The 26,908-nt window shown below is 40.3% G+C and overlaps 1 long non-coding RNA gene across 1 annotated transcript in view; it reads right to left on the bottom strand.

Annotated features, from left to right (window-relative positions):
* The window catches only part of LOC144930160 (uncharacterized), a 227,953-nt gene that overhangs the window by 81,077 nt on the left and 119,968 nt on the right, over positions 1–26,908 (bottom strand). The window contains exon 2 of the long non-coding RNA XR_013635267.1: positions 1,087–1,169. This is a non-coding gene — a long non-coding RNA (uncharacterized LOC144930160). The remainder of the gene's footprint in view (positions 1–1,086; positions 1,170–26,908) is intronic.

The following is a 26,908-nucleotide window of genomic DNA, read 5'->3' as shown; positions in this document are numbered from 1 at the left end:
GAATACTTTTCATTCATAAACATAGAACCAAAACCAAACCAGAATAGGGGTTAGATTGCAAATTTGCTATGCCTGGTGTTTTTTGTTTTTGTTTTTAACTCTGACTGCAGATTCCAGTTTCTGGTATCCTTTGCTGTCTTCCTCTTCTTTTACACCATTTAAAGCTAATGGTAAAAACTCTTTCACTTCAATAGGCTGGATCTGCCCCTATATTCAAAGTAAAGTTTATGCTCAGATTCAGAGTTGGAAAAATCTCACATGCTCTTTTTGTGAGATTGGCCTTGACAGTGGCAATATAGTAAAATCTACAAAAATGTAGTTGATCTTGTGAAATTTCCACCCTACCAAATGGTGAGTCATTCATGAGATCAATTGTTTCCTGAAGGTGTTACTCAATCTTGGACCGAAAACCTGAAAAAAACATGGCTGTTCTTGAAAGATTTTTGGCTGCTTTCAAATTAGAACCTGACATTACACCCTGGTTTTGAGTCAGACCTGGAAGCAAAACAAGAGTGTCTTGTTTGGATCCATTTGGACCGTATATTTGAAATTTGAGCTATTCCCTATTATAGGCCTGCTCCCCACTTTGGATACTAATTCTTCATTCCAAACTGGCATAATGAATTTTAAAATCTAGTCTGAAACTCTAGGCCATTCTAACTTTCTCTCTCATGAGTATTCAAGTGGTTAGTCAAACTACCTACCCCCACACTCAAACTTCAGCTCTGATTCAAAATATGTATTCTAGTGTTTGCCACTTGCTGAACAGCTGCCTAATTATATGCCTGGTACCATTATTTAGGATGAATTATATGCTGCATCTGATTTCCTTGAGTCTGAAGGTTTCTTTCATTTTGATACACGGAGAGAATGACTCTTAACTGTAGATACTAATAATGCATCAATCTAATAGGCCAGTATGTTCAACAGATGCCTTCTCCAAAGGAAAACAATTGATAAAATTGAAAAAATCCCTTTTGCATATTGCCCCCTAACCTAGATGTGCATGGTCAATGTAGTGATAACAAGATGAAAGTTTAACTTTTGAAGACTGCTGAATTCACATATTTATAGGAAAAGTCTTACCCTGAGTCAGCAGGAATCTCATAAGCACAATAATTAATTAGCAGTGACCTTCTAGCTCCAACGATACCAGGCAGCTGGATCTCCTGAAGAGTGAAGGGATGGGAAAAATTCAGGTGAACCTTAAAGTGACTGGTTTCAGAGTAACAGCAGTGTTAGTCTGTATTCGCAAAAAGAAAAGGGGTTCTTGTGGCACCTTAGAGACTAACCAATTTATTTGAGCATAAGCTTTCGTGAGCTACAGCTCACTTCATCGGATGCAATGAGCTGTAGCTCATGAAAGCTTATGCTCAAATAAATTGGTTAGTCTCTAAGGTGCCACAAGTACTCCTTTTCTTAAAGTGACTTTGCACTATTGATAATTATGCTGATATAGAAGATATTGCTGAGTGAATTTTCTTTGAGCACTCACTGTATGAAAAGAATGAATATTAAGTAGCAATGCTTTTTATATCAACTAATATAGCTATGCTCTGAAACTGATATAAAATCTAAAGTGATCATCAAATCACTTTTTTTTTTTTTTTTTAATTAGACAGGTTTGGTCTTGAGGAGAGAAGATTGAGGGAGGACGTGATAACAGTCTTCAAATATGTTAAGGGCTGTTATAAAGTGGCTGGTGATCTGTAGCGTAACTAGGGAGGGAGCGGGGCAGCGGCCGCTCCCCCACTGAGCACAAGTGGTGCCTTGTCAATGTCTTAGCACCCTTTAAATTTTCCTTTGGTGAGGGAACAGGGGGAGCGATCCAAAAAAAATGGTGCCACTCGCTGCAGCACTTTTACTCACCTCGGCAGCAGGACCTTCAGTGCCACCAAAGACACCCAGAGCAAGTGAGGGCCGGCTGCTGGAGGGCTGCCTGGTGAGTAAAAGCGCTGCAGCGGGTGGTGTGATTTTTTTGGATCGCTCCCCCTGTTCCCTCCACCTGGCTACGCAGCTGCTGGTGATCAATTGTTCTCCATGTCCACTAAAAGTCAGGCCATACTTATCACACCTCTTTCGTTCTCCTCATTGCCTTCTTCCACCCATTTCCCCCCATCAGCCTCAGCCCAGATCGCTACATGTTCTAATACTTTTCCTGCATGTCTGTTCCTTCTAGAACTTCATCTTGCCCCCAGTGTTTCTGGTCCAACCAAGCTCTTACCTCCTTCTTCCTTCCCTGCCCCACCTCTAACAACATATATGCATCATTGATCCCTCTTCTTGACTCCAAGAAACAAGAAGTTGCTGTTCCTAGGTGTTAACCATTTCTAAAATAAGGAACATTCATAGAGTTAAGGTGCATTAAAATGGCTTTCCCCGACAACAATAACAAAAAACCTGCTTGACAACATACACATTAGCCCCTAATCTGTAAGAATCAGTTCAGCTTCACTATGTAACCATAATGTAGTTCTTTTGCTGTAAGCATTAGCATGCAAATGGAAGCTGTAGCCTATCTATTAATCAAACTTTCATATCTGACATGACCTATTACTGTATGCAGTATTGTTGTAGCCATGTTGGTACTAGGATATTAGAGAGACAAGGCAGCTGAGGTAATATCATTTATTGGACCAACCTCTATTGATGAAAGAGACAAGCTTTTGAATACACCCTTGTATTCGCACCCTACACACTACTGTAATGATCTTTGTACAAAGTATGCCTTGCAAAGTATCATCTGAAAACTTATAATTTGCTGGTCAGTATTGTCCTGATAAAATGTGTGTGGAAAAGTTGTATGTAAAGTTATAAGATTCCCTGTATGGTGTTATTAACACATGTTTCTGCCAAACCCTCAGAAATTGGGCTTGTTTTTGACTTAATTGGCTTGTGAGTTGCTTGTTAGCTAGTTTTTGGCTTGTACCTTGTTGCTTCTTTTTTTTGATTGGCTCCCAGCAAGTGTGGGCAATGGGCAAGTAGGGGCAAGGGAGGGGGAAGAGTCAGGGGTGCACAGTGGGCCCACCACAGTCCCAGAGTGCATGCCAGGGGAATCTAGTCACATAGAGTGTTGGGATTCTTAGGGATTGACTTGTTTTGACCTTGTTTTGAAATGGGATTAGGTTGACGTTTGGCTTATTGTGAAAGTTGGGGTGCTTATTTATCACGTGAAAGTTGGCAACTGTGGTTCTAAATCCTCGGTGAGAGCTAAGCTTGTAAAGGCACCCAAGGTGGCAGGGCAGGAGTAACACAGGTGCTCATGAATCTGGATTGTACCCTGGTATGTCACAATAAGGTAATATCTTTTATTGGACCAACTTCTGTTGGTGAGAGAGACAAGATTTTAAGTTTACACAAAGCTTTTCTTCAGATCTGGGAAGTATTCTCTGACATATTATTGTGCTTTGGGTCTAAGAGAGGTGTGAGCATAGACAGATGCTGAGGGCTGGTTGTTGCTTTTGTGCATGGTGCTGTGGGGAACATTCGCTTCTCAACTCTATGAGCTAAGATCAAGTGTATGTAGTCTCTTGGCCTACCCAAGGCTGTGATCAAGTGTCTTGATGTTTTTGGTATTTTGGCCTCGAAATGAAAACCTTGTTTGTGTCTCTTGGACCTTGAAGTGAAAAAAATCATCTAAGTTATATCTGTTCTTTCAGTTTTTCTTCTTTGCAAAGAACAGACAGATTTGTGATGGGGTATCATGAAAGCTACTTCATGAGCAGGGAGGAAGAAATAAAACACAGAACACTTCTTATCCTTTACCCTCTTAATATAAATATTTTCTGTGGGAGGGGAAAACCCCCCAGCAAGGATAATTAAACTAGCTGTGTTATAGATATACGTTATTAGAAAGTACATGGAAACACTGATTAATAAAAACTAAGAAAGCTTCAACTCCATTGCCATTCTGCCTATAGCTCTATGATGTATATTACCAGACATATCACCCATCTCTGTACATCTACAAGGGCATTTTTCATGTTGTAATAATGCCTCTTTGTTTCATTAGAGGAAGTAGAAAACAATAAAATAAAAATATTCTCTCAACATTACACAGACAGTTGTTCCTCCCCAGTATCTGCACTGGGATGAGGAGCAGGTGGTATGAAAATTCAGTTATTATGTAGCTGGCACAGAGCATGCACTTTTGCACAATTGTCTGAAATCTCTAAACACTAAAGGAATCAAACTTTAATTTTCCTTTCATCATTTGGCACAGGAAAAAGTTGCCGACTGTCAAAGTATAAAATCCATTGGATTTTATATCTAGCATCTAGATAAAAAAGTCAATGCATGTTTCACAGCTATCACCCTTGATGTTTGCAGAAAAAACTGGAACTAGACTATGTAATATTTGGTTACATGTATGCTTCTGTCTCTATTGGCTTGTAACGTGAACTGATGAGATGAAATATAGATTTACTTTGAAACCATGAAGGAAATTCCCCTTTTCCTCTTTTTAATTGCCAATATATTATGAGATGCACAGGTCTTAAAGAAAAAAAAAAAAAAAAAAGGGTAAAGAATAAGGAAGGCCTGGCATGAAGAAACAAGGAACATCATAATCATCCCTAGTGTAATTCCATTCTGCTCATTGGAGTTACACTCGGGATTAGCATTTCTAATGGTAATGGCATTTCTAGTGGCTCAGCATTTCTATTGTCAGTAAAATCAATACATTTTATATAATACATTTAATCGTGTCTCTGCAGGATCATCTGCTGAACAACAGTGGATTCCAACAGTGAGGTTTCTGGGAGTTTGTAGGGTTTTTTCAAATTTGCTGGATTTTGACAGCATCTGACAGGATATCTATGGAACTGCAGAGCTATCTGGCTGAGTGCTTCGTAGAAGTTTACAAAGTACACGATATACCACCTGAGATTTCTAGCTGATACTGCTCTTATATGTTGGGGTAGGAGTTAACATTTCGTGACTCATCAAAAACATATCTACTGAAGCTTAATTATATACTAAATAGTTGTTTTTACCCGATGTCCACTCATTGATTAGGCCCCAATCCTGCAATCAGATTTTAGCAGATGGGCCCTCTGCATCTATGTAGAGCCCATTGAAATGAATACATCTTTGCATGGGCACAGGTCTCCAGCTGTAAAGATCTGATTGCTGGATCAGAGTCCTAGTACATAGTGCACATTTATACTAACACCTTTTGAATACAGTCATTATATGATTAAAGAATTAATGTTGCTAGGACTTCTATAAGACACACACTTTCATTTGTGAGGGCTCTCACCAACTTAAATTTACTTTTAGAACTACAGAGACTTTGTACTATCCAAAGGAAAATTGCTTCCTCACAGTCAGCTGTTCAATTATTTTGGTTTCCACTCTGTGGCACATCATTTGGGGCTAAACTTCTCCCTGCTGTATATCTATTGACTTTCTTTAGGCCTTTTGTCTGTCTTATGTAGACTCAATAGGTTCATAGGAATGATATTAGGGAAAACCCTCAGTATACACAATGTATCTGTTCTGCTCAGAGCAGTTCAGTCAGATGGGTAAGAATTATTAAAGGAGTCTGAAATGGTCATCTCCCTAGCTTATCTCCATACTTCCTCAAACAGTTTCACAACACAGACGCTCTCTAAAATATAAAAAAATTGGCCTTTTTTTAGAAGGCTACGCTATTCAGGAGACGGAATGCCAAAGCTGGATTGTTTGTATTCAAACACACCTGTAGGAAGCATTAAGATTATTGTAGCACAAGCTGACGAACTGATTTCAATGTCCCAGATTAATACCTGGGGTAAGCAGATAAAGCTCCATTGATTCAGACCAGCAGCACAGGAATATATCAAGAAAGGCAAAGGGGGTGTGTGTGGTTTGTGTTGTTGTGTTTGTTTTTTTTTAAGAGCTTTGGCTGTCAGCCTAGGGTGGCTGGGGCTTAAGCAGAAGTTCCATTCATGTCTAGGAGGTAGGGATAAAAGGAACAGCAGGAGCCCGGCCACCCAGGCTTGTTCTCTCCTTCCCCCCACCCCAATCCCTCACCTGGAGGTGGCAGGGCTCTGGCTGTCAGCCCCAGGGTTGCAATAGCAGCTCAAAAGTAAGGGTGACAAGGGGGCACAAAGTCTGCGGTGGAAAGTGATATTGACAAATATTCACATTGCCACCCTTCTGTGGTGCTGCTAGCATGTAGCTGCCTTTGGAGCTGGGGGCCTGGCCAGCACCCACTGCTCCCCGCTCTGCCTTCAGAGCTGGGGGGTGGTACGCGTACTTGAGGAGGGGGGGAATACATGAAATGAGAGGGGCCCGATCAAATAAGTATAAGAACCACTGATTGAGACCAAGTTGCCACCAATTATAGCAGGACTGATTTTAGTTCAATTTATATATTCTAGGCTATATTGTCTGCTGGTTTTGTGGCATGAAGCCAAGAAACAAGAAAATAGCAAGGTAAGACCAAAATAACCAAGTGAACCCCACCATGTTACAATACACCACAACTGCTATGGTAGCAAAGCCAACATTGCAGTGTTACTCCGGCACTATAAGCAGTGTGCTATGCATGTAATAGTAACAATAAGGAACTATTGCCCAAATGAGAAATTAGTCAGGGAAGGAGTGTAACAATTTGAAAGGATCCCCTTCAAGACAGCATAGTGGCAGAGGAGATAGGGACTGGATGGCAGATCTAATCACTGCAGCAGAACACTGGCTCAGAGCACTCGTACACGTACATGCACAGTCAGTCATGCTGCAGGCTGTGTGCAAGTACAGGATGCCTACACGATGATCTGGAATACAGCAAACTGGAAAATGTCAAGGTGAAGTCTCCCTGAGGTAGGGCATGATTAGGCTCAGCAAAGAAAATGAGACGAGTGGGGGCACATGGAAGGATAAGACTCGGGCATACTGTCCAGTGGCATGTCAGATGAGTGCAGTAACCAAGCAATGCACTGTAACTAGGAGGCAGTTTGCTGTGGCTGTGTCACTCTCCTAGCAATCAGAGTTGAACTGTAGGTACAATACAGACTGGTGTTTTACTCAGGTATGCTGAGAGGCGGGAGAGGGCAGGTGATGGGCACACAGTGAACTCATAACCCACACAGAGAAAATTCAGATAATCACATAGGTATGTGACGGATCTTGCTGTGTTTCTTATTGGTTTGAAACAGGAACGGGGGCAAGTAGGTGAACATAAGTAACTGGGTTATCAGGGTTGCTATATTAATGATTTGCTGTATAAGCAGGAAACTTATTAGAAGTAGTTAGGCTAAGGCTTTAGTTATAGTAGTATAGGCCCAAAGGAATATAACCCTTGCTCATATGTTTGCACTCTCATTCAAGAGGATAAACAGGAGACCACAAAGGGACAGTACACCACAAGACCAAAACTCCATACTTACAGAATCACTTGGCAAGCAGTAGGTAAGTAGGTAGACCACACTGACACATCGGAATTGTTAGGAAATAATTGAGAAAGGATTGATGCCAACAGTTAATATTAGTGATTAGGGTTAATTATGGACTCCCAGAATGCCATAGATGGAGGGGAGCAAGCACTAACATTGATAATTGGGATATCAGAATAAATATGGGCATACATCTGTAACTTCTGCATAATGTAGTGTATAAGGCCTTATGCCTAGTTCCCTTTCCTCGGGTTCTCTCTGGCTCTGGATTAGCATCAGATGGATCTGTGGCCTTCTGAGGTTTTTCACTTGCTAATTTACATCCCTATTTCTTCTTCATCATCATCATCATCTTTTATAGTGCAAATATGAAATGTGTTTATTACCCTGGCCCTACTGGGTATACAGGCTATTTGGTTGGAAACGTTTTTTTATGCCAGTTACAGTTTACAGGTAGTCCAATTATCAGGTTTCTTTGTAAGGTTAGTATTGAATCTGTACTACTCTACCACCAATCACTTCAGTCCCTGAAAGAAAAATGGGGATTCCTAAGGGAATCTCATGTGTAGCCCATTTTGGGAAAGAATCTGTGATTGATTATTCATAATAATCATTATAGACATGACAAATCAATTGTGTCAATACTTGTAAGGGTTACACTTTTTCATTTGTTGTTGACCTTATGGGGATTAAATGATTGCGTAGGTACATCCCTATATAGCTGTCCCAGTTTATCAACCTCATTTATTACGGCTGGAGATCTAAGTTGTGGTGTTGCTTGAAGTAATATGAGACATACTCTGCATATATGACCAGGAGTAGAGTGGGGATGACAATGGTACCCAATTGCATGCAATGCATCCTGTTGCTTTTCTAGTGCCAGTTTCTCTAAATTGTGTCCATTTATGTTCATTTTTGACCATACACCTTGCTAGTTAGTACTGTAGAAAGTGAATGGCGTTCTTCATATTTCATTGTGATCCATGTTTTTTGTTGGTCTTATCTGCAGTGTTTGCAATTTGCACAATTTTTAAATATGGTGAGCAATACATCCCAACACATTTAACAACCCCAGCCTTCTGCAGTATGTGTGGCTCAGAAAACTGCACATACTGCAGATACTTTCAAAATACATGTGCCTGCAGTGAAGTATTAATACAATACTGAATAGATTTTAAAGCCAGAAGGGATGCTGTGCTCACCTGGTTCAATCTTCTACATAACACCCCATAACATTTTATCCAGTAATTTCTGCATCAATTCGCTTTCACTTGCCCCCAAAAATAAATCAATCAATCAAATGTTCCCAGCAGGGAGCTAATTGAAAAATTAGTGTACATGTAGTAATTGATTGCTATTTATGTAAATAAGTTATTCATTATGTCTAAATTGAATATGAACTTGTTAGACAACAAAACTGTAGAGTAAGCCTATTTTTGAAAGCTGTATTAAAATAGAGATTAAATATATTTCCTAGTTGCACAAAATGTGAAAAGCTATAGAAAGCCAGCAGAACCTATGAAATATGCCTCTCCATCTTGCTGGCTGAATGAACAAGAAACCAGCCAGTCTGAAGAACACAAACTACTTTCTTCTCTTTTTTAAACACTGTTTAGGACCAAAATGGTGTGAGGCGCATAAGTGAATGCTATCATATCCTGGGGCCAACGATGTGCGTATGTATAAAATTTTTAATCTCCCTGTGACTCCAGACTGAATTTCCGCAACCCACAGTTACTGCAGTTCTAAGATACAGGGCGCCAATTGTAGGGGGGTGGGGGGCGGCTCCAGCCACCTACTGAGTTTCACACAGGATGTGTGCTCCCAGAAGGAGATCTTAACTGCACAGAATTAGTACGGAATGTGAGTTCTGCAGAGAGGTGCTGCTCCCAGGTTGTGCCCCTGGGGCAGGGAGTCAGTTTTTTGTTTACAAACAGAGGCAGAGTGATTCAGATAAGCAAGGGCTGATAATTAAATTGAGAATCTGGAAATTGTTAGATGAACCCATAAAATAGGAATCCCTCTGCAGGGGGGAGAAGCTGTTGAAGAAATACCACTAAGCCCTCTGAGCGAAGGTTACATTCAGAAAAGAGGGAGATGTGAATGGGGTAGGTGAAAAGAAGGGGCCAGGAAAGGAATAGCAGTGGTATAGGGAAGTTCCCACTCTACCTGCAGTACTTATGTTGCCCCATCATCATAATATCTGAGCGCCTCACATCACAGCCCCTCCATGAGGTAGTGCAGTGCTGTTATCCCCATTGTACAGATGGGGCACTGAGGGACACACAGACTAAAGGCCAGATTTTCAAAGGTATTTAGCACCTAGTGGGATATTTAGGCACCTAGTGGGATTTTCAAAAGCACCTAGAAGGTTAGGTGCTTTGTAAACCCCACTAGATGCCTAGCTGCATCTTTGGGTGCCTAAAAATCTGTGAAACTCTGTCCCTATATCACTGAGCTGAGGTCATACAGGAAGTCCATGTGCAGAGGAAGTAGAACCCAGGTCTCCCACGCAGGGCTAGCTCCCTATCCAGTGGACCAGCCTTTTGCTCTCTGCTGCATGTTGCAAAAAAGAGGACTCAGATGGAAGGAAAACCAAGGCGGTCAGTTCCCTGAGTCTCCAACAGTTGGTCCCAGGAGATTGGGAAGGTTGTCATGGTTGACAGTATGAAAAGCAGCACAGAAGTCAAGAAGGATGAAGAAAGAAAGAAAATTCGAGTCAGATGAGAGAAGAGCACTTAACTGTTAATGGGTGGCAGGTTCTGCCCTGTGCTGGGTTGTACAGCAATGCCTGATGTGCAATTTCAGATTTTAACTGAAAAACATTTTGTTTTCTCATTTTTTTGTTCTGAGTCTGAGAAAAGGAAGGAATGAGAGAGTGTCCTATGAGTATCAGATGTGATTATACCTCAAATTCTTAGGGTTTCAGCTGTATTCATGGCAATTCCAGAACAAAGATCAGAAACTGCATTGACAGTCGATGATTGTCATGATTTGTACTATTCACTGGGTGCCATCTGTGTGCTCAGCACTGTTCAGCATATGCCAGAAAATGTAATCCCTGAGCCAATGCCTGTAAAATGTGTAACTCTGGATAAGATGGCTCAGATATTTAAGTATGAAGGGTATAGTTATTAAGCACATGTTAATATCTATGAGTCTAGGTGCTGATGGAGATAGAAGTTTTATTTGATTAAGGACTAGAAGATTTGATCCTCCAACTTTCTTTCAAGAGGAAGAGCTGCCCAGAGCTCCTGTGCCTGTTTATTTTCCTTTCCTTCTGATATACCTCAGAAGTCTCATTTTTTTTTCTCAACTTTAAAATGTGGAATTTTCTTGGCGTTTGGTTTAAAATATTCTCCTGTGAAAGCTGCAACTCAGTTACTCCAGTGTTGTGTTTAAGACCCTTCTGGAAAGAAAATAGCCTTTGCCAACTCTCATGATTTTGTCATGGGACTCATGATAATTATTTTTTTCCTTAAAGCCCCAGTTCCTGCAGTCAAGTGATATATGATGATATCAGCTTTCATTCTTAAAGAAAAATGAACTTTCTGTCCCTTGTGGCTATGGGGAAAGCATCACAATGTGACTCTAGTACTCAAAAAGCTCAAAGGCTCAAAAAGCAGAATGTAAATAAAAAGTACACCAAATCTATTATTTTTACATAATCTCATTATTTTAAACCCAATCATGATTTTTGGTGAGCCTGATTCATGATTTTTCAACATTTGGGGGTGGCCATACTGTAAGTGACTTGACAGTGTCAGTTTCACTGCTGTTTAAAGTCAGTTTCTAGTCTATTATTTGTAGTGGAGTAACTACTACTATCCCTAGAGCCCCAGGCCGGTGCAGTATAAACTCACAAGGTCTTGCCCTAATTAAATGATCTATTCCAGGCTTGAAGAACAGCAAAAAAAAGTGATAGAAAGTAATCTAGATTTTTCTACAATTGTTTCAATTGTTGTAGTCAAGAGTTAGTAACAAAGTAAGAATATACATTACAATTTTAAACCTAACCGGTCCCTTCAGTGAATTGACACATGTCAGAACATGTTAGTATTAGAGCTGCGTGGGTCTAATATTTATTTAATTCTATTTCTTTATGTAGGAATTAGAAATTATTATCTGACAGGAGCACTGTATCTAGACTATTATCTGAAAAAAACAAAACAAGAGTTTTCAGGTGCCCAAGTAGCCTCTGGAATCACAGTTAAATTGCCTCCCCCACCCCCAGTCAGAAATGGCACCCTTCAGGACCCCCCTGAGATTAGGATTTTGCAAACCTACGCAACACTAATTGAAAGTACAGGATACTCTACATAATTGGGAGGGCACTAACCCACTGGGATTTCTACTTGCAAGCTAAACAAATGAGTGGGTGTCAATGATTTCTGTTTAATCAAGACAGAATAAACAAAATTATTCTTAATAGGGATGCAGTCTGAAAAATATTAAGACCTCCAGCCTTCAAGGTATTCCACATATGCAGACTCCTACAGAGCCCCATTCGGCATAAACGAAGTTCCATTAACTTTCCACAAGAAAGTATCAATTTTGATGATGTCTTGTTTTGGGGAAAAATGAAAAAAAAGTGTTCTGGTAAAAATAGATCATTTTGATTTTTCATTTCAAAATGAAGTTGATTCATAAATTAGTTTCTTTTATATTAGAATGAAATTATATAATTCATTCTGATTTTGACTTTTTAAAGAATTACATGTTTTGATTTAATTGAAATGGAACACTTTTTTTTTTGTCCCAAAACTTTTCAAAAACTTAATTGTATGGGAAATATTTTTTTTTGTTTCAAATTGAAACGAAAATGTATTTCAAAATGGAATGGAAATTTCAGGTTTTGACCAGGTCTATAAAACACCCTATAATTTTAGTTACCCACACCTCTCCCTAAAGTTATTACAACTGTACTAGTTAGCATCTGAAATATTCTAATGATGTGCCAAGCCTGCCAATGATCAAAAGCTTTACAGCTTAAAGACTAGTATGAACTGGGGTGAAAGATGCCAGATACGTTCTGAATTTTAAAGCTATATTAACTTTCTGCCAGATTCAAATTGTGTTTAAAAATCACTGGGTTGGAATTCACTGCCAATTAGAGCTTTTAGTCAGAAAAGAGGGCATTCATTCTTCTTATATGGGAAGGAAAGAGCGTAGCTCCATTTTCACTAAATGTTATGGGCCCTTTTTTGCCACCACAAAATACTTGAGTTCCCTAGTAATAAAACATAGTGATTCAGAGGTCAGACACAACCCTGTTTGTTGACTTTATTAGGATTTGAATTTTTTTGATTTTTTTTTTCAGTTCCACAAAGTGAGAAATACACCTATTAAAAATGAGTGGGGGGGACTGGAATATGGCTGTTAAAACTGCCCCTGGGTTATACCTAGGTATCGTGCTCTCCCTCTACATCATTTCTTGAAAATTAAAACATACTTTTATTTGTGAACATGTAGGTGAGTATGGGAAATACCAGCAAAATGAACCAGTTGGTCACATTCACAAGAATTTGCCTATCCGGTGCTAAATCAGATAATTTTTTGGGGATGGGGTGAATGAGTGTTTATGTCAAGGAAATAGTCATTTTTTTTGTGAAAATCCCTACATGATATATTTTTAACAATCCACAAACCACTTTAAAAATACATTTTAATGCCACACCAGACAGTGGATAGGCAAATAATGGATTCACTGATTTCAAGGCCAGAAGGGGCCACTGTAATCATCTAGTTCGACCTCCTATATCACACTGCCCATAGACCATCCTAAAATAAACCCCACAGCATAGCTTTAAAAAAAAACAACAACATCCAATCTTGATTTAAAAATTCAGTGAGGGAAAATCCACCACAACCATTGGTAACTTGTTCCCATAGTTAATTACTCAATTACATATTTATATCTTCTTTCCAGTCTGTCTATTTTCAACTTCCAGCTATTGGATCATGTTATATCTTTCTCTACTAGACTGAAAAGCACGTTATTAAATATTTGTTCCCCATGTAGATACTTATAGATTGTATTTAATCACCCCTTAACCTTCTCTTTGCAGAAATAAATAGATTGAGATCCTTGAGTCTGTCACTATAAGGCATGTCTTCTAATTCCTTTAATCATTTTTATGGCTCTTTTCTGAACCCTCTCCAATTTATCAACATCTTTCATGAACTGTGGACACGAGAACTGGATACAGTATCCTACCAGTGGTCGCACCAGTGTCAAACATAGAGGTAAAATAACCTCTCCACTTCACCTTCAGATTTCCCTGTTTATGCATCCCAGGATCACACTGTGAGCTCATGTCCAAGTAATAATCCACCACAACCCCCAAATCTTCTTCAGAGTCACTGCTTCCTAAGATAGAGTCCCCCATCCTGCAAGTATAGCCTACATTCTTTGTTTCTAGATATATATGTGATGGGTTCAGACTCAGAGACCCCCTTGGGACTGTCACCTGACATGCTGAAATTACCGCTGTGCCCATTTTCCCTGTTAGCTTGGGACTCCAGAACCCTGCCTTGTTGAGCCAGACATGCTAGCCTGCTGCAACACAGACCCAGGTCTGGTCCATGCCCCCAAAGCTGCAGACTTTAACCAAAAACTGCTCAGCAGGTACTCTGTCTCCAGCACCCAGACACCCAGCTCCCAATGAGATCCAAACCCCAAATAAATCTGTTTTACTCTGTACAAGCTTATACAGGGTAAACTCATAAATTGTCTGCCCTCTATAACACTGATAGAGAAATATGCACAGATGTTTGCTCCTCCAGGTATTAATTACTTACTCTGGGTTCACTAATAAACAAAAGCAAACAAAAAAAAGTGATTTTATTAAGAATAAAAAGTAGGATTTGAGTGGTTTCAAGTAATAACAGACAGAACAAATCACCAAACAAAATAAAGCAAACAAGTAAGTCTAAGCCTAATACATCAAGAAACTGAATACAAGTAAATCTCCCCCTCAGAGTTGTTCCAATAAGCTTCTTTCACAGACGAGACGCCTTTCTAGTCTGGGCCCAATCCTTTCCCCTGGTACGGTTCTTGTTGGTTCCAGCAGACATCTTAGGTGGAAAACAGATGTGTTCTCATGGCTGGCAGCCCCCTTTATGTTCCACCCCCTTTTATAGCTTTGGCCCAAGGTGGGAATCTTTTGTCTCTCTGGGTCCCCATCCCTCCTTCTAAATGGAAAAGTACCAGATTTAAGATGGATTTCAGCATCATGTGACATGGTCACATGTCCTGTGAGACCTCCCAGCCTCCATTCTTCCCGGGCTGGCTTACAAGAACACAAAAAAGCTTGCAAGTAAACAAAGAAATTTATAAGTAATTGTCCTAGTCAAAGGGAGCCATCAAGATTCTAAATCACCATCAATGGCCCACACTTTGCATAATTACAATAGGACCCCAGAGTTATACTTTATATTTCTAGCTTCAGATACAAGAATGATACATACATACAAATAGAAGGAATATATTCAGTAGGCTGTAACCTTTGTTATACCTTACAAGAGACCTTTTGCATAAAGCATATTCCAGTTACATCATATTTACACTCATAAGCATATTTCCATAAAACATTAGAGTGCAACGTCACAGTATATATTTACAAAGCACAACTATGTCACTTGTGATGGACACAGTCAAAAGTGGAATAACGTGACTTACTTGTTAGTCAGGGAGTATTTGGTGTATACACTATATATGTCTATTACAGCTGAGTGAATAATTTGTAATTAATCATTTATTCAATGAATTTAAGTTCTTTCACTCCTGGAAGACTGTTTGTGAGCAGACTGTGATAGCCTCAGATTGATTCCTATTCATAAATCAAATTTATTCAGTGAGTATCTCTTCAAAAAATACACCAGGGGTTAAACAAAAATATTCAAAATGAAAGCTATGTTTATGTTTAGCCAGGTGCACTTCCTGGTCTCTGTTCCATGATTCAGCATGGCACTTAAATACAAATGTTCACTTCATTCAGACAACTCTTGTACTTAAAGTGAGGCACGTGTTAACCTATATTACTGAACTGGGGCTGGACTGAGCATGAGGGAGTAACAGAGGGCTGCATTAGGGAAGCTGTGTGGGTGAGTATCTGAGTGTCTATTGTGGGGACAGTTTGACCGTTTGCTTGATTGGTTTTTTGAAAAGTGTGAATTGGGAGTGCTTTGTTCCAAGTGAGCCTTGAGTGGGCCTGACTGTTATAAAAAGCCAGTCAGCTGGGAACCAGCTGAATGGCGAACAGCAGAGAGGCTAACAGAGGGCATTTGCCTGGGAGTTCACCTAGGGAGAGCCCACTGAGGCTTATATCTTGTCGGCTTCTCTGAGTAGTTACTACAACTCCTGAGGAAGCTCGTAGATGGAAGGTAATATGGATGGGGAGCGTTTAGCTCTTGTGACCTGTACTGCATGTGCCATGTTTGTCTTTCTTCGGCAGGACAGAAGCGACTTTGTCTGTACAAAGTGCAAGCTGGTCTCCATATTGGAAGAGAAGGTTCAAGGTCTGGAGAAACAAGTATCGACCCTGCGTTGCATAAGAGAAACTGAACATTTCCTGGATAGATGTCAGGATATGCTTCTACAGGCACAATGTTCTGAAGATTCAGAGCAGGCTGCGCAGTGGGGACAGGAGGACAGTGAAGAAATTTGGCAGCATGTGTCCTCCAGAAGAAGAAAGGGAAGCGTCCATGTACCAGCAACGCAGATACAGGTAAGCAACCGTTTTCATGTTCTCTCCACTGGTACTAATGTGGAGAGTGGACTAGATGATAGATGTAAGGGAAGGGAACAGAAGGAGACTCCACTGATTGGAAGGCATGAGATGCACTGTCCTAGAGATGGGGGTTCCATGACCACAGCTCCCAAGATGAGGAGGTAGGTGGTGGTGGTCAGGGACTCTCTCCTCAGGGGGACTGAGTCATCTATCTGCCGCCCCAACCAGGAAAACCGAGAAGTCTGCTGCTTGCCAGGAGCTAGAATTCACAATGTGATGGAGAGACTGCCGAGACTCATCAAGCCCTTGGATCACTACCCCTTCCTACTTCTCCACGTGGGCACCAATGATACAGCCAAGAATGACCTTGAGCGGATCACTGCAGACTATGTGGCTCTGGGAAGAAGGATAAAGGAGTCTGAGGTGTAATTGGTGTGCTCATCCATCCTCTGCGTGGAAGAAAAAGGCCTGGGTAGAGACCGTCGAATAATGGAAGTCAATGAATAGCTACATAGGTGATGTCAGAGAGAAGGCTTTGGATTCTTTGACCATGGGATGGTGTTCCAAGGAAGGAGGCGTGCTAGGCAGAGACAGGCTCCACCTAACGAAGAGAGGGAAGAGCATCTTTGCAAGCAGGCTGGCTAACCTAGTGAGGAGGGCTTTAAACTAGGTTCACGGGGGGAAGGAGACCAAAGCCCTGAGCTAAGTGGGGAAGTGGGATACTGGGAGGAAGCACGAGCAGGAGAGAGCAAAAGGGGAGGGCTCCTGCCTCATACAAAGAAAACAGGACAAACAGCAAGTTATCTCAAGTGCCTATTCACAAATGCACAAAACCTGGGAAACAAGCAGGGAGAACTGGAAGTCCTGCTACAGTCAAGGAATTATGATGTGATTGGAATAACAGAGACTTGGTGGGATAACTCACATGACTGGAGTATTCTCATGGATGGATATAAACTGTTCAGGAAGGATAGGCAAGACAGAAAAGGTGGGGGAGTTGCACTGTATGTAAGAGCAGTATGACTGCTCAGAGCTCTGGTATGAAACTGCAGAAAAACCTGAGTGTCTCTGGATGAAGTTGAAAAGCATGAACAACAAGCGTGATGTCGTAGTGGGAGTCTGCGATAGACCATCGGACCAGGGGGATGAGGTGGACGAGGCTTTCTTCCAGCAACTAACAGAAGTTACTAGATCACAGGCCCTGATTCTTATGGGAGACTTCAATAACCCTGATATCTGCTGGGAGAGCAATACAGAGGTGCATGGACAATCCAGGAAGTTTTTGGAAAGTGTAGGGGACAATTTCCTGGTGCAAGTGCTGGAGGAACCAACTAGGGGCAGAGCTCTTCTTGACCTGCTGCTCACAAACCGGGAAAAATTAGTAGGGAAGCAAAAGTGGATGGGAACCTGGGAGGCAGTGACAACGAGATGGTCAAGTTCAGGATCCTGACACAGGGAAGAAAGGAGAGCAGCAGAATACGGACCCTGGACTTCAGAAAAGCAGACTTTGACTCCTTCAGAGAACTGATGGACAGGATCCCCTGGGAGAATAACATGAGGAGGAAAGGAGTCCAGGAAAACTGGCTGTATTTTAAAGAATCCCTATTGAAGTTACAGGGACAAACCATCCTGATGTGTAGAAAGAATAGTAAATATGGCAGGCGACCAGCTTGGCTTAACAGTGAAATCCTTGCTGATCTTAAACACAAAAAAGAAGCTCACAAGAAGTGGAAGATTGGACAAATGACCAGGGAAGAGTATAAAAATATTGCTTGGGCATGCAGGAGTGAAATCAGGAAGGCCAAATCATACCTGGAGTTGCAGCTAGCAAGAGATGTTAAGAGTAACAAGAAGGGTTTCTTCAGGTATGTTAGCAACAAGAAGAAAGTCAAGGAACGTGGGGGCCTCTTACAGAATAAGGGAGGCAACCTAGTGACAGAGGATGTGGAAAAAGCTAATGTACTCAATGCTTTTTCTGCCTCTGTCTTCACGAACAAGGTCAGCTCCCACACTGCTGCACTGGGCAGCACAGCATGGGGAGGAGGTGACCAGGCCTCTGTGGAGAAAGAAGTGGTTCATGACTATTTAGAAGAGCTGGACGAGCACAAGTCCATGGGGCTGGATGCACTGCATCCGAGAGTGCTAAAGGAGTTGGCAGATGTGATTGCAGAGCCATTGGCCATTATCTTTGAAAATTCATGGTGATCGGGGGAGGTCTCAGATGACTGGAAAAAGGCTAATGTAGAGGCCATCTTTTAAAAAGGGAGGGAGGAGGATCCTGGGAACTACAGGCCAGTCAGCGTCACCTCAGTCCCTGGAAAAATCATGGAGCAGGTCCTCAAGGAATCAATTCTGAAGCACTTAAACAAGAGGAAAGTGATCAGGAACAGTCAGCATGGATTCACCAAGGGCAAGTCATGCCTGACTAATCTAATTGCCTTCTATGACTAGATAACTGGCTCTATGGATGAGAGGAAAGCAGTGGATGTGTTGTTCCTTGACTTTAGCAAAGCTTTTTGCACAGTCTCCCACAGTGTTCCTGCTAGCAAGTTAAAGAAGTATGGGCTGGATGAATGGACTATAAGGTGGACAGAAAGCTGGCTCTATTGTCGGGCTCAATGGGTAGTGATCAATGGCTCCATGTCTAGTTGGCAGCCGGTATAAAGTCGAGTGTCCCAAGGGTCGGTCCTCGGGCTGGTTTTGTTCAATATCTTCATTAATGATCTGGAGGATGGTGTGGATTGCATCCTCAGCAAGTTTTCAGATGACGCTAAATCCGCTGATGATACACTGGAGGGTAGGGATAGGATACAGAGGGAACTATATAAATTAGAGGATTGGGCCAAAAGAAATCTGATGAGGTTCAACAAGGACAAGTGCAGAGTCCTGCACTTAGGATGGAAGAATCCCATGCACTGCTACAGACTAGCGACCGAATGGCTAGGCAGCAGTTCTTCAGAAAAGGACCAAGGGGTTACAGTGGACAAGAAGCTGGATATGAGTCAACAGTGTGCCATTGTTGCCAAGAAGGCCAATGCCAAGAAGGATGTGGAAAAATTGGAAAACGTCCAGCGGAGGGCAACAAAAATGATTAGGGGACTAGAACAATGACTTATGCGGAGAGGCTGAGGGGACTGGGATTGTTTATTCTGCGGAAGAGAAGAATGAGGGGGGATTTGATAGCTGCTTTCAACTACCTGAAAGGGGGTTCCAAAGAGGGTGGATCTAGACTGTTCTCAGTGGTAGCAGATGACAGAACAAGGAGTAATGGTCTCAAGTTGCAGTGGGGGAGGTTTAGGTTGGATATTAGGAAAAACTTTTTCACTAGGAGGGTGGTGAAACACTGGAATGTGTTACCTAGGGAGGCGGTGGAATCCCCTTCCTTAGAAGTTTTTAAGGTCAGGCTTGACAAAGCCCTGGTTGGGATGATTTAGTTGGGGATTGGTCCTGCTTTGAGCAGGGGGTTGGACTAGACGACCTCCTGAGGTCCTTCCAAACCTGATATTCTATGATTCTATGCCAGCACTTCTGGCAAGAATAACTTTGCATATCCTGAAAGACGATCCCTCAGTCTCACAGATCTTGGGAGACAGGCCAGCCCTCGCTTACAGACAGCCCCCAACCTGAAGGAAATACGCATGAACAACCATGCACCACACAACAAAAACACTAACCCAGGAACCTATCTTTGCAACAAAGTCCGTTGCCAACTCTGTCCACATATCTATTCAAGGGACACCATCATAGGATCTAACCACATCAGCCACACCATCAGAGGCTCACTCACCTGCACATCTACCAATGTGATATATGCCATTATGTGCCAGCAATGCCCCTCTGCCATGTACATTGGCCAAACCAGACAGTCTCTACGCAAAAGAATAAATGGACACAAATCAGATGTCAAGTATTATAACATTCAAAAACCAAACGGAGAACGCTTCAACCTCGCTGGTCACTCAATTACAGACCTAAAAGTGGCAATTCTTCAACAGAAAAACTTTAAAAACAGACTCCAACGAAAAACTGCAGAACTGGAATTAATTTGCAAACTGGACACCATTAAATTAGGCTTGAATAAGGACTGGATGTGGATGGGTCATTTACACAAAGTAAAATCTATTTCCCCATGCTAATTTCCCCCTACTGTTACTCACACCTTCTTCTCAACTGTTTGAAATGGGTCATCCTGATTATCACTACAAAAGGTTTTTCTCCTCCTGCTGGTAATAGCCCACCTTAATTGATTAGTCTCGTTAGAGGCGGTATGGCAACATCCATGTTTTTCATATTCTCTGTGTGTATATATCTAATCTAAATCTATATATATCTTCCTATTGTATTTTCCACTGCATGAATCTGTTGAAACGGGCTTTAGCCCACGGAAGCTTATGCCCAGATAAATGTGTTAGTCTCTAAGGTGCCCAAGTACTCTTCGTTCTTTTTGCTGATACAGACTAACATGGATGCCACTCTGAAACCTGTTTGCATTTAATTAATTTTTAGTTAATTTTTCATGAACACTCATGCTTTCACCTTTGAAATCTGTGCCAGTAAAGGTGAATTACTCAAATATTTGTGGAACAACACTATGGCAGGGATGAAAGCATTGCTGAAACACATTAAAAAATTCTAACTGGTATTAGTGGGAAAGGTTTTCCGTATTTGAATAGTTTTAATTTATATATATGATACATTTGTATATAAATAAGAAATATGCACATGTCTACAGCCATGCGCTGTTTGGCTTTAATTTTTAATGTGATTGTCCAGGTTTCCTCCATTAAACGTCTCTTTTCATTAAATCTATCATTTCAAGACTGTTCAAGGATTTGTAGCATTTTGCGAAAGACTTTGCATAGCCTTGTTTTGCAAGTGTATATTTTATACCTATATTATCTGTTTGAACACACATTTCTATCATTATAATGGGTATGCTTGTAAATGATTCATCTGAATTAGGAAACTGAATCCCTAATAAAGAGTTCAGCTGGAATTATTTCCTGTGTTATAAAATGGTTGTGTTGTAAGATGTTGTAACATTTATTATGAATTAGGAAGGCATTTATGATGAGAGAGATGGGTTTTCATTGTCAGTTTGACATTTGCAAAATTGATTTGTGTTGATATTTACAGTACTTCTGTTGTAGTATGGACCCTTGTTTGACATTAAGCACACTAAATTACATGAGTTATTCTTAAAAGCTTCCCATAGAACATCGTCCTCTATCTTGTAAAATAGCATGAGTACTCTACATGTGCCAGGCATATTCCAGGGAGCAAAATAAGGACGATGATTGGCATAGAAAGCAAGTCCTCCAACAAAAGTTATCTACTGCTAGACTTCCTCCTCTTCTTCACAGTGAGAACAAATGGATTTTCACAGATTTGAAGGGCTTATCGTATAATTTTAATTGTCAAGAAAAGTTGGAGCAAGACCACCACAAATAAAAGCCGTGTGTATGTGTGTGTTTCAGAAAAGTGAAATGATGAAGTGGCTGACACTCAAAAGGACAATTGGAAGAACTGAAATCTGACCTCAAATTAAGTGTGCGCCTCATTGACTTCAATGGGAGTGACACACATGCATTTGAACACAAGTTTGAGCATTTCTGAGAGTCTTTTAATATTCCTGGCTTGAATTTGAAATGCAGTAGAAGACATAAGTTTAAGGGAAATAGATCAAATTAAAGACAGGGCAAAATTCCCTTCAGACAATTTTTTGCCCAAGTTGTTCACTGTAATTGTCATGACAAACCAAGAAATTCAATCTTCAATATTACTTATGTAAGTAAATTCTCTAGACGTTTTGGCTCCAGTGTTGTGTTACTTGAGCATCATGTATCACAAAATATGGGTCTGTTCTTGAGTGTGGCTGCACTGCACACAGTGCAGAATCCAAGGCAGGGAACAAAGATGGCTTTAGGCTACCATTGGGGAACCCCGACTCTGCAGTCTAAGGTAGAGCAGGCTTCAGGGTTGATCAAGCATACATCTAGAGCCCCAAGGTCCGGCAGCGACAAGGAAGAATGAGTGTTCACAGATTCTGAAAGTGTGCTTGTTTTCCCCCAGTTACATACTTTCTGCTGCCTCAAGATGAGGCGGGCAGATTGAGTCCCTGCACAACCTTCACAACCCACAACTGAAAAATGCCTATACTTGGGGGGACTTGCAGTTAAGGCACTTCCACTTGATTTCTAGCACTTCAGCAGCAGAAGTGAAGCACAAAAGGGCAGAAAGTCCTCAGCACCTCTGAAAATCAGGCTCTATTACTCTTTATTCTTATGTATCTGTGGCAGCGACAAGGAAGAATGAGTGTTCACAGATTCTGAAAGTGTGCTTGTTTTCCCCCAGTTACATACTTTCTGCTGCCTCAAGATGAGGCGGGCAGATTGAGTCCCTGCACAACCTTCACAACCCACAACTGAAAAATGCCTATACTTGGGGGGACTTGCAGTTAAGGCACTTCCACTTGATTTCTAGCACTTCAGCAGCAGAAGTGAAGCACAAAAGGGCAGAAAGTCCTCAGCACCTCTGAAAATCAGGCTCTATTACTCTTTATTCTTATGTATCTGTGGATTCATTATATGTCAGTCAACTGCTTTTCTAAATCTTTGATGCTGATATTTTATGGCAGTGAACTCCATAAGTGAATTATGAAGTTTATGGAACTCATTTCCTTTTATTATTCTCCTCTGCAAATTGAACAGTATTGCTTCACATGCTTGTCTTTCCGTGACATTAATCATTTTCTGTTGCCTCTTTCTGTGTATCTTTTCCCACTATATCTTTTATAAAATTGGGTAGTCATATGTGAGCTCAGTATTCAACTCATATGATAGCATTCCACTATTTTCAGAATTATTTTCTATTCCATCCTAACTTTTTTTTTCTTTGATTGCTACCACCGATTTGACCAAATTTTTCATTGACCTGTCCACAATTGATGTCTGGATCTTTTGTCCAAAGTGGCTACAGCTAAATTAAATTTAGAACCTAGCAATATTTATGGTTAACTCAAATTATTTCTTCCAATATGAACTGCATTCTATTTCTCAAGATCAAATGCCATTTGCCTATGTGCTGACAATTTATCTAGCTTTGTTAGGTCCCTCTGAAGTTCTTCAGTTGTGTCTAGCCTTGAACATATTAAATAATGTGTTACTTACATATTTTGTTCATTAGTTCTCATTCCCCTTTTCCAGATAATTAAAGAATATATGAAAAAAAACACTCATCTTTGGGGAAATCTTTGGACACACCACAGTTAAATGTTTACCATGTTAATAACTGCCTTTTTTCTGTTCTGTCGTGTAACCAGAAAAAAACAATAGATTGCCCGTTAGAGGTAGTTTATCTCCCCTATCCAGGTCTATGTCTCCTCACTGCTCCCCACATGCCAGCGAGAGAAAACAGAAAAGATGAAGTCTTCCTACAGAGTGCTCCTTACCCCACTGGGTAATAGTGATTGCCTGATATATTGATATGACTGCAGTTTTACATATAACAATTCTAGGAGTAAAGTACAACTATGGTGGTCCTGGCCATTCATGTAATCATGGGCATTCAGCTGGACATCAGCTGACAGAATTCAAAACTAGCTCATCTGTAATTTTTTAAAGCTCTGTAGTAGAAATTGTTCATGTCATTACAGTGAACAAGAATAGTTACTAGATCACTATTTACCTGCAGTACAATAATAGAAGTACCATACCCTAGGCATCATAGTTGTTTCCTCATTGAGCAACAGGGAAAACAAGTGTAGCACTTTAGACCCCACCATGTGGGAACTGGGTCACTGCTAACGCTCACCACCACATGAGATAAAAATTCATATTCAGCTGTGACCAATACAACTAATGGTTATCCATTTATTGTTTGCCTATATGGTACTCGTGTTCCAGCAAATAAGGGAAGTTGAATATTCTTTCCCTCACTGGCTCACTTCTTAGTTAGGACCATTCATAAGGGAGATCCCTTTAATTTTAAACAGAAATAGACTACTTCTGTTTCTGCATTTTTTTTAATTGGGACAATGTATTTGCAAGTGGGGTCATATTTAGAGTACAATATGAACTAAATGAGGAGTTTTGAATGGAATCTGATTATTCCAATCAAACAATAGTGAAGACAGATCTGAATGTTTATGAAGCAAGTAGCTAGTCAAAGTTTGTGGCCCTGGGATGTTCCAGTTAAAAGGAGGAATTGGTGAAGTCTGGTATTTTGTTTATTCAATCTTGTTTATTTACAAAGTCCTGCTTGTTTGAACACAGCAGGCACAAAGAACTAAAGGAGCAGTCTTTTAGTTTACAGCCCCAAGCCTCTTTAGCCAACTCCAAAGTATGCTCTTAGCTCCTTCCAGCATCACACTGTGCTCTCAGGCTACTGCTAGTCTTTCCTGGTTTTCGCTTTTGCATTTCTCTCTCTCTCTTTTCTTGTCTGTTCTCAGTTTTGGTGTTTTTCAGTTTTCTCTTCCCTCACACACACACAATTCAATACTGAGCAAAACAATACTGAGCAAAAACTCCTGGGCAAGTTCACCAACTCTTTTTTTCTAGGTGTGGGCTTATCCTTATGGTTATGCTAACTGAAGTATGTGTTCACACCCATCAATCTCAGTGAGGTTTAACCTCAATCCATAACAAGGTTTAACCTTGCTCATAACACTTATTAAAAATGTCCCCATTACAATAAAATCCATGACAATCTATGGAAAAGCAGCTTTGGCATATTAGCTTACACTATCTCATGGTCTTATTGAATTGTTTTTCATTGTTGAAACCAAAGGAAACTGTTACTGAATTTAGGCTAAGAACCCAGTTCTGTAGCTGTATCAATCCACTTGCAGAAACAGGGGACTACATTTTCAAATGTACACAGCACCTTTGGTGCAAGAAGAAAATAAGACCTATTCTGTTAGAAACGGAATTAAAATTAATAAGCACATTACATTTTTCTGTTTGATTTTTATTGGATTTGATGTTAGACCAGATCTTAAAATATTAGTCTGAAAAAAATAAACTAAGTTTGATTTAAGCAATTTTGAAGAACTGATTATTTAAAAAAATATCTATATGCAAATAAGCTATTTCTAAAGGATGGGATATGTCAACTGTTGAGCTGATTCATTTGAATCTGCAATTTAATACAATTATATAGATATCTCAAATCAAGGCCATCTTAATGTGTGTACATAGGAAGAGTGAGTCAACATTTAATTATGACACTTCAGTTTAGGGTTGGGGGAGGCTTATCAAAGCTGCTTTAAGTTGCTATGAAACTTTTTCTGGTTGGCATTTTCTCTTACACTGTGGAATTGTAACCAAAGTTCAGAGAGAACAGAAATTGTGATCTGCAAGGCCATACAATTAAGAGAAGTATCAGACCAGAACAGCTAAGACTTTAGAGGCCTCTCATTAAACACAGTGGATACAGATTTAAAATAATCAAATATTTGTGCCAAAAGCAGTTTAGTCAAAAGTTTTCTTTATGTTTTTGGGTTTAAAAACAAAACAAAACTGCAGTTCCCCATGTTCACTAATGGAGATGTAAAAAAATCAGTAGTACGAGCACTACTTCCAATGTTGTTAAATCATTGTCCTTGAGAAGACTGTCGTTATGGTTCCTCATATGTGTCTCTATCGATCCACGAGAAGGAGCAGCAGTACTACAATTTTCTCATCATGCTCAGAAATCCATAAACATTAAAAATGTTCCAAATTATGCACTATTGGTTTCCGTGCCATTTTCATTTCCAGTGAGTAATGCACATCAAGAGTGAGAGAATAATTTAAAAGTCCACAGGTAATTACTGGGAAGTAAACTGAATGATTAGGCTGTGACTTATAGCACACTGAGAACAATGCTCAGTACATGATTTCCATTGTTATTCGAGACTTGTAGTTGCTTTATCACAAAATCAATAAGATCTTGCAATCTCTTAGAGCTGGGCAAATTTGGGTCCTCTGATGTCATAAAATGTGTACTAGTAATGATATAATTATTCTGTAACAAAACCTTCCATATTCAGTGACAATTTTGCATAGTATTAATGAATGGATAATATCTAAATATTAGGTAAAATAACTTGCAGGATCATAAGTATTTGATTTCCAGAATGTCCGTTGGCTCTGGCTGATTTTGCATTGTGCTCTTTAAATTTGGTTAGAATATGAAATGTTAACACACAGGATCAAAACCTTCCCATCTGAGATTATGTCCAAGAATATGTATTTTGAAGGCTATAGTCATGCCAATTTATGAATAGAGCCCTCATTGACATTAAGATTATGCCTGCCACAACTTGCTTATATTGTGTTCATAGAACCAAACTCCTTTGCTGATTGTCTCAAATTAACACAATGTTCCAGTATGCAAATATTCATGCTGGGAACTATGGATTTGCACATGACATGTTGCCAGTCAACTCACTATGGAAATACATCTTGGCTGACAGCAAGAAGTAAAAGAATTCTTCCTAAAGTCAGGATTACACTATGTTCCTAAAATGGATTCCATATATGCAGTTTTCAGATAGCAGCACACTAACTGGAGCTATATACTTTTGTCCAAAAAACAACCAAACAAAAGCTATGCTCCTTTTAGAGTAGCAGCAGCTGGGATAAAATTCTGATGTCTATTACAAATCCCTAATGAATAGACTGAAGGAGATATAGTATTTGTGATGTGGTATACTAGCCCTTCAGGATTTAGTGCAGAAACAATTCTGGACCAGCAGTGCACCATACAAAGCTGGTCCATAATCATTAACCCTATTACAACCCTGTGTCTACTATA

The sequence above is a fragment of the Lepidochelys kempii genome, chromosome 2, assembly GCF_965140285.1.
Source record: "Lepidochelys kempii isolate rLepKem1 chromosome 2, rLepKem1.hap1, whole genome shotgun sequence".
NCBI lineage: Eukaryota > Metazoa > Chordata > Testudines > Cheloniidae > Lepidochelys > Lepidochelys kempii.
The sequence above is the reverse complement of the archived record's forward strand: the minus strand, read 5'-3'. Positions and strand labels throughout refer to the sequence as shown.